Source organism: Anomaloglossus baeobatrachus, chromosome 3 (genome assembly GCF_048569485.1).
Source record: "Anomaloglossus baeobatrachus isolate aAnoBae1 chromosome 3, aAnoBae1.hap1, whole genome shotgun sequence".
Lineage (NCBI taxonomy): Eukaryota > Metazoa > Chordata > Amphibia > Anura > Aromobatidae > Anomaloglossus > Anomaloglossus baeobatrachus.
The window spans coordinates 271,686,989-271,696,742 of record NC_134355.1 but is presented as its reverse complement, the minus strand read 5'-3'; positions in this window follow the sequence as shown (position 1 = coordinate 271,696,742).

Below are 9,754 nucleotides of genomic sequence, written 5' to 3'. Positions count from 1 at the left end.
CCTCTCTAGTCAATATAAGGAAAGGATATTCACCATTTACATCATGTGTCTTTGTTACCATGGTGTTATACTGGACAACTGAGTGTTACAGCTTTAGCCCATAAGTTCCAGCACAACGGAAGGTTAGTTTCATCCACCTATTATAGCATGCAATAAGTCTTTGACCACTCCTACTTTGTGGTACACGGAATTACAGTCTATGTGTATGTCGACTGGGTCCTGTGATATTTATTGGCATCTCCATGGATACACCTTACCCCCACCTCCTTACTAGGGACTAGCACATGTGGACATGTGGCCCTTACCAAGGTCACCATAGTTCCAGAGTCCAGTCAAACCGTTCACCGTCATGTGGCACATTTGAGATCTCTTAACAGGTTGACGTGTGGCACTACATACAGGATGGGAAGAAAATTCGAAATGTTGGCCTACGGAGTAGTTCATCGGTTCTGTGACCAACAGACAATGGGCTGACATAAGCCCTGGGGCACAAACCCTCCAACAGACAATGATATGTCATTTATCCCTTGAACCTGGCTCTGATCACTCCAGGGTCTTGGCCCCCTTCTTTTACATTTCCTAGAAAGGTGACTTAAGGCACCTATCAATTTAGGTATTCTATTTTCACTACAGTTTCTTGCTGGCTATAGATTTACCGTATTTTTTGGATTATAATATGCACTTTTCTCCCACAAACTTGGGAGGAAAATAGGGGGTGCATTTTATAATCTGGTGGTAGTTTACCAGGGGGTGGTGGAGCGGGGTCACAGGAGGCAGGCACGGTACTGCAGCAGTACTACGAGGCAGGACCCATCCAGAAAATTTTGGTGGTGCAGGCTTCAAAGAAATGGTGTCCACAGTCGGCACAGGCACAGATTGAGCTCTCTGCTTAATGACAGCTGAGATCTCATCTGTGTACGCAGTGCCATTAATCTCCCAGCTGTGGACTTTAGTTAAATGGCACCCGGAGGTGGCACATGCGCAGATGAGTTCTCAGCTCCTCATTGAGCCGAGAGCTCAAGCTGTGCTCATGCTGACTCTGAGCACCATTTCTTTAGTTGTGCGGCTCGGGTCTTTTTAGTCTGTACAGGGACCAGTTGGGTGTAGCCGCGCCTTCTCCTTTTCCACTACCCAAGTGTGTGTGTTACCGTGTTTCCCCATAAATAAGACAGTCTTATGTTATTTTTTTGCCTTGAAAAATGCACTAGGGCTTATTTTCATGGGAGGGCTAAATTTTGGGGGGACACATGAATTGGGGGTAAGTCTACCCCCCAAAAAAGGCGACATCCCCCAAGCGAATCATACTTACCAGACCCTGGACATCTGCGTCACTCCCATGTCCTCCTGCGAGCCACACCGCGGTCCTCCCCTGCTTCGGGCCAGCACTCACATATGCACACACAGGATCGCAGTAACATCACATACAAACATCTGGTGATACTGGACTGTTTCCAGCCAGCAGGGGGGATCTGGGATGCTGTGGAATGCGAGAACCTGCGGTGAATTAATCGATGCTTTCCACCATAGGTCCTCCATGCGTCCCATTGCAGGTCTTCATGTTCTACTGCATTTCAGGTCCACGGAGTAGTACGGCATTACCGGATGTGCATATGGGCATGATCCACTGCAGGTCCTCAGCGTGTTCCACCGCATGTCTCTGTGTTCCACAGCATCTCATTCAGGGTCTTGTAAGTATGATCGCGGAGTCTGTCTTCTCTCTTTGGGGGTGTCTGCTTTCTTCAATGAAGTGTCTTGCTGTAATCTTTAACTTTTTAGCTGCATGGACACTTCATTATTGAACCGCTTATACAGTGCCTACAAGTAGTATTCAACCCCCTGCAGATGTAGCAGGTTTACACATTCGGAATTAACTTGGCATTGTGACATTTGGACTGTAGATCAGCCTGGAAGTGTGAAATGCACTGCAGCAAAAAAGAATGTTATTTCTTTTTTTATTTTTTTTTTTAAATTGTGAAAAGTTTATTCAGAGGGTCATTTATTATTCAACCCCTCAAACCACAAGAATTCTGTTTGGTTCCCCTAAAGTATTAAGAAGTATTTCAGGCACAAAGAACAATGAGCTTCACATGTTTGGATTAATTATCTCTTTTTCCAGCCTTTTCTGACTAATTAAGACCCTCCCCAAACTTGTGAACAGCACTCATACTTGGTCAACATGGGAAAGACAAAGGAGCATTCCAACGCCATCAGAGACAAGATTGTGGAGAGTCACAAGGCTGGCAAGGGGTACAAAACCCTTTCCAAGGAGTTGGGCCTACCTGTCTCCACTGTTGGGAGCATCATCCGGAAGTGGAAGGCTTATGGAACTACTGTTAGCCTTCCACGGCCTGGACAGCCTTTGAAAGTTTCCACCCGTGCCGAGGCCAGGCTTGTCCGAAGAGTCAAGGCTAACCCAAGGACAACAAGGAAGGAGCTCCGGGAAGATCTCATGGCAGTGGGGACATTGGTTTCAGTCAATACCATAAGTAACGTACTCCACCGCAATGGTCTCCATTCCAGACGAGCCAGTAAGGTACCTTTACTTTCAAAGCGTCATGTCAAGGCTCGTCTACAGTTTGCTCATGATCACTTGGAGGACTCTGAGACAGACTGGTTCAAGGTTGTCTGGTCTGATGAGACCAAGATCGAGATCTTTGGTGCCAACCACACACGTGACGTTTGGAGACTGGATGGCACTGCATACGACCCAAGAATACCATCCCTACAGTCAAGCATGGTGGTGGCAGCATCATGCTGTGGGGCTGTTTCTCAGCCAAGGGGCCTGGCCATCTGGTTCGCATCCATGGGAAGATGGATAGCACGGCCTACCTGGAGATTTTGGCCAAGAACCTCCGCTCCTCCATCAAGGATCTTAAGATGGGTCGTCATTTCATCTTCCAACAAGACAACGACCCAAAGCACATAGCCAAGAAAACCAAGGCCTGGTTCAAGAGGGAAAAAATCAAGGTGTTGCAGTGGCCTAGTCAGTCTCCTGACCTTAACCCAATTGAAAACTTGTGGAAGGAGCTCAAGATTAAAGTCCACATGAGACACCCAAAGAACCTAGATAACTTGGAGAAGATCTGCATGGAGGAGTGGGCCAAGATAACTCCAGAGACCTGTGCCAGCCTGATCAGGTCTTATAAAAGACGATTATTAGCTGTAATTGCAAACAAGGGTTATTCCACAAAATGTTAAACCTAGGGGTTGAATAATAATTGACCCACACTTTTATGTTTAAAATTTATTAAAATTTAACTGAGCAACATAACTTGTTGGTTTGTAAGATTTATGCATCTGTTAATAAATCCTGCTCTTGTTTGAAGTTTGCAGGCTCTAACTTATTTGCATCTTATCAAACTTGCTAAATCTGCAGGGGGTTGAAGACTACTTGTAGGCACTGTATATAGTGCTTATATCTTAGCCTTACTCCCAAAAGGTTGAAAGTTCCTACTAGGGCTTATTTTTGGGGAAACATGGTATATGTTTATAATTGCACCCTTCATTACTCAGGGAGGTCTCCACAGCTAAGTATCTTTCCACGAGGCTTACAAGGTCATCTGCATTTTGGGGATCTCCTTCGGCAACCCAGCTATGCACAGATTTAGGTAATGAGTGGATAAATCGGTCCATCAACACTTTCCACCATCTGTGCCAGAGAGTAGGTATCAGGCTGCAGCAATCTTTGCACCAGGTGTAAGAAGTTGTACATCTGGGACCAGGGATGCTTGCCTCAATGGTAGCACCAGAGATGCACCCATTATGCCAATATTGCCAGGGTTACAACTCAAGGTGCCATAATCTCTGCCTTCAGCTTGAAATGAAAGCGAAAAAGGGGTGTATATAAAGCACCAGTAACCCACATAAAAATGGATAGAGTAAATAATGATATGAATTATAAGACAACCTGTATACTATAGCAAGTGCAATATTTTAAGTAGACATGGTGAACATACAAATATTAAAAACATTTAAAAAGAAATGAATATTACTACAAGTTTTTTGCCTATAACCAGATTCCCAAAATGTAATATATGCTGAACAAAAATATAAACGCAACACTTTTGTTTTTACTCCCATTTTTCATGAGCTGAGCTTAAAGACTACAGGGGCTTTACACGCTGCGACATCGCTAGCCGATGCTAGCGATTCCGAGCGCGATAACACCCGCCCCCGTCGCACATGCGATAAGTGGTGATCGCTGCCGTAGCGAACATTATCGCTACGGCAGCGTCACACGTACATACCTGCTCTGCAACGTCGCTGTGACCAGCGATCCGCCCCCTTTCTGAGGATCCGCAGGAACAACAAACATCGTACCTGTCGCTGCAGCGATGTTATGGAAATGAGCAACGTGACAACGAGCAACGATTTTTGAAGTTTTTGTGCTCATTGATCGTCGCTCATTTGCGTTACATGCTGCGATGTCGGTAACGGCGCCGGATGTGCGTCACTAATGACGTGACCCCGACGATATCTCGTTGCCGATGTCGCAACGTGTAAAGCCCGCTTAAGACTTTTACTATATACACAACATGCTTTTTTCTCTCAACTATTGTTAAAAATTTTGTCTAGATTTGTGTTAGTGAGCCTTCTCCTTTGAAGAGATAAATTATCCATCTTAGAGGTGTGGCATATCAAGATGCTGCTTGGACAGCCTAATTATTGCACAGGTGTGCCTAAGGCTGGCTACAATAAAAGAGCACTCTAAAATATGCAGTTTTACGGTATTTAGGTATCCAGGGGGGTCAGAAAACCAATCAGTATCTGGTGTGAACAAAAGTTGCCCGTCTGCCATGAAAACCGGAATTTATCAATGAAGAGAGAACCTCTCCAATGTGGTAGACTCCATAGAATGTGAGCATTTGCCCAATCAAGTCAGTTACGATGTCAAACTGCAGTCAGGTTGAGCCCTAGATGAGCATGCAGATTAGCTTCCCTGAGATGATTTCTGACATTTTGCTCAGAAATTCTTTGGTTATGCAAGGCGATTGTTGCACCAGCTGTCCAGGCGGCTGGTCTCAAACAATCTTGGTGAACATGCTGGATGAGGAGGTTCTGACTTGGTGTGCTTAGATGTGGTCTGCGATTCGGAAGCCAGTTGCATGTACTGTCAAATTATTTGAAACACTTTTTGAAATGGCTTATAGTAGAGAAATAAACATTCAGTTCATGGACAACAGCTCTGATGGACATTCCTGCAGTCCGTTTGCACGCTCCCTCAAAACTTACTCTGTGGCATTGTACTGTGTGATAAAACTGCACATTTTAGCACGGGCAAGAGTTTGTGAGAGTTTGTATTGTGGCCAGCCAAAGGCACACCTGTGCAATAAATATGCTGCTTAATCAGCATCTTGATATGTCACACCTGTGAGATGGAGTATCTCGGCAAAGGAGAAGTTCTCACCAACTAAGATTTAGACAAATTTGTGAATATTTGAGCAAAAAAAAAGGCCTTACATTACATTGGAAGAGTCTTAGATCTTTGAGTTCAGTTCATCAAAAATAGGAGCAAAAACAAGTGTTTTTGTTCAGTATATAAAGAGATCACTACACACTCCCTCTAAACCACAATAAGGCTAAACACGATTAATACATACAAAGGTATTGTCACAAATAACAAGTTAGCTTATTTGGGTTACTGGTTCTTACCACTTTCTCTCTTCCATTTTATTTTCACTTTTTTGTGTACAGCACAGAATCCTTTTTGGATCCTATTGGTGGGGCCAATCCATACATATCTCTCCTCTGTCTTCAGCTTGTTGTACTTCTTGGTTTCCTGCAGGGCAAGGTCATAGTATGCTTTCTGCGTTTCCACAATAAGCTATGGAGCTAGGACCTTTGCCCCTTGCTCTTGGGGCAGTTTCTCTCTGTGTGCCACCCTCAAAGACAGTCAGGAAAGCCTTGATGTCATCCTCCAGTGTAATTTTCTGCAAGGCCTCCTGTAATATTCGCTTCATACGGGAACCCTTGCTTAGGCTGATGAAAGGTGCCACCTCCCTGATCCAGTAGAAATCATTTTTTGTTGCTGGAATTGTTGGGTGCGGAGTTTGTTGATTTTTTTTTTATTAAGTCTACTACTACTGCTGCTCCAGACTGGCATGGACTAATTGCTTAACCACATGTCCTACATGCTTTCAGAACGTGTTTGTAATGCGGTGGCTGCCTTTACCCAAGACATTCACTTTTTAAACTGTAATCACCTGTGCTCTTTGGCACTTTTGGCCCACAAACCCTCAAACACCAATTGTTGTCACGCTGTACAAAGGCAAGTAATACGTAGTATAGCGTATTCCTCACTAGGTGGCAGTAGAGTTGTGAAGGAGAGACAAAGAAACACTGTAACGGAAAGGCAGCAGGCAGTTAACAGGCAAGCCACCAGGGGGCAATAGAGTAGTCAAACAGTCAGGGTTTAGCCAGGAAAGTTGAGTCACTGCAAAGGGAGGATCAAGATCGAGTCAGAAAACATAACTCAGTCGAAAGCAGGGAGATCAGGTATGCAGAGGGAAACACAAACAACAAACAGGAGCGGGAAGTCAGGGACTGGGACAGGCAGACGAACGGGAGAGGATACAAGTTAGGACACAGTAGCAGGGAGACAGGACAGATCAGGAACATTCACCAGAGCCAGTATAGAAGCTGCAAGGCAGAAATATCACTGGCACTGAGTCATAGGTAGAGAGGCAATATACAGTGGGTCCACCCATATCCTGTCCACCGCCATTAACCCCTTCAGCCCCGGGGCACTTTCCGTTTTTACGTTTTTGTTTTTTGCTCCCCTTCTTCCGAGAGCCGTAACTTTTTTATTTTTCCATCAATCTTGCCATTCGAGGGCTTGTTTTTTGCGGGCCAAGTTGTACTTTTAAATGAAACCATAAGGTTTACCATATGGTGTACTGGAAAACAGCAAAAAAAATTCCAAATGCAGAAAAATTGCAAAAAAAAGTGTGATGGCACAATAGTTTTTGGGATGTTTTATTCACGGTGTTCATTATATGGTAAAACTGATGTGTGGGTATGATGCCTGAGGTCGGTGCGAGTTTGTAGACACCAAACATGTATAGGTTTACTTGTATCTAAGGAGTTAAAAAAAATTCACAAATTTGTCCAATAAAAATGGCGCACGTTTTGCGCCATTTTCCGAAACATGTAGCGTTCTTATTTTTTGGGATCTATGGCTCAGTGACAGCTTATGTTTTGCGTCTCGAGCTGACGTTTCTAATGGTACCATTTTTGCGCAGATGCTACGTTTTGATCGCCTGTTATTGCATTTTGCGTAAAACTTGCGGCGACCAAAAAACGTAATTTTGGCGTTTGGAATTTTTTTGCCACTACGCCGTTTACCAATCAGATTAATTGATTTTATATTTTGATCGGGCATTTCTGAACGCGGCAATACCAAATATGTGTATATTTATTTATTTTTTAACCCTTTAATTTTCAATGGGGGGAAAGGGGGGTGATTTGAACTTTTAGGGTTTTTTTTTTTTTGAACCTTTTTTTTTTTTATTTTACTAGTCCCCCTAGGGGGCTATAGCGATCAGTAATACGATCGCTATTATCTGCTGATCACAGCTATACAGCTGTAAACAGCAGATACAGTCACTTTGTTTTTCCCTCTGCTCTCGGCCGAGGGAAAACGAAAGTGAAACATCATAGCTGCAGGCGTCATCACATGACCCTGTGCTACGATGGCAACCACAGATAGTCACGTGATCACGCACGGGACTTCCGGTGGGGGCGGCGGTAAGTAAAAAACATGGCCGCGCGCATTTAGATCTTGCTGCCAGACTTTGGCAGCAAGATTTAAGGGATTAATGGCCGCGGGTGGAAGCGATTCCACCCGCGGCTAGCAGGCACACATGTCAGCTGTTGAAAACAGCTGATATGTGTGCCGACCGGCGCCGCCTGCCCGCGGGAGGGGGCGGGGCTTAACAGACACTCTCCATGACGGATATATCCGCCCATGGTCGTGAAGGGGTTAACTTGAGAACGGCGGCATCTATAGGCATAGAAGTGGTGTCTAGATATAGTAAAGTAGCAATGCGCTACGCAATGAAACCACCTATAGCGCCACCTGGTAGAAAAAACGGAGTTAGCATTTTTATATCGAAAACGGAACAAGATAGAGAAAAAAAGTGAATTACAAAGTTGTAGGGCATCATCAATTCAAAAACCAATTTCAGTTATATACAGATTAGAGGATCACTTAAAAACCAGAAATTACTCTCTAAAACATCACTTTTATTAATACTGTTAAAATACTAAAATAGTACTGAATTCTGGAATAATATCCAGAAGTAAGAATATCAACAAGTCGTGCTTAGTGATAACTAAAACAGGTCTTGAGGGGGGACAGGGGGTGTACACCGCCTACTATATTGAATTATAATGTTGATAATTATGAGGATAAGGTAGTGGGTCTAGTAGTCCCTGATGTTCTTCCCTACCTAACCACGGAGGTCAAAAACACCTTAATTTTCTGGGTGCCCCTCGTTCCTCGGCGGCTAGCCCTATATGCCCCTGAACCTGCTCCTGACCTTAACCCACCACCAAGTGAATTGTGCAGCGGTGCATAACAGTCATGTGTCATAGATCATGTCCAATTACAAATTTGAACCCAAATCTCATATACAATGAAAGATTCCAAATCACAGTTTTACAAATTACCTATGTGGCTAAAAACTGGGATGATACATGAAATTAAGGGTCTAGGCAGGGATGATGGACGTATGGTCCTAGTATTTATCCTGCCAGGACTAACTTGATCCCAGCCCAATCTCATATGCAAATGAAAGATTTCAATCACAGTTTTACAAATTACCTATATGGCTACAAAACTGGGATGATACATGAAATTAAGGGTCTAGGAAAAAGATGATGGACCTGTGGTCCCAGCCCAATCTCATATGCAAATGAAAGATTTCAATCACAGTTTTACAAATTACCTATGTGGCTACAAAACTGGGATGATACATGAAATTAAGGGTCTAGGGAAAAGATGATGGACCTGTGGTCCTAGTACTTATCCTGCCCGGACTAACTTGATCCCGACGCGTTTCCCCCCAAAAACGTCTTGGGGTTCATCAGGGGATATCGATATATCAAAATATCTCTAGTCTGTTAAGGCCATCAATCTATAATAAAGAGATTATCATTCCTCAAGATATATACATGCATGACACATTAATTATTACATGACCCATGTTGAATTGCACATACCTCCTCATTGTTTATATTCTCCATAAAACCAGGGTCCTGTATGGTCCTTAAGTAGGTCCAGTTAGAATGCCGTACCCCCCCAATAGGTGCTGGATTTTCAAATGAAAACGTCCCTTCCAACGGTACCAGGAAGGCTCTCTAAAGCAGTAGGTGTCTGTAATGACAACCTTTCACCATGGCATCAGGTCCCTAAGTCTGGTGCGCCTGCTGGATTCCTCTATTTAGGGGATAGTAATTCCCACCCCTCATGGTCACAATCTACCACTTCCGTTTTTTGAAAATCCCGCCCATGGGCGGTATCCAATAGTCATACGTATTTACCCTAAATGTAGCCAAGAAGAATCTCTATTGGACGCTGCGCTCCACCCCTTACTTTAGTGCATGGGTGACGTCAGCGCCGGGTCCCATCCGCACACAAACGGCCGGCCCCTACCCCATCCACCCACCCAGACATCAGTGGGCGGTACCCCACGTGGAGCACAATAACCCACGTGGGACGCTTGCCTCCTCCTCCTCCTTCCTGTATCATGCT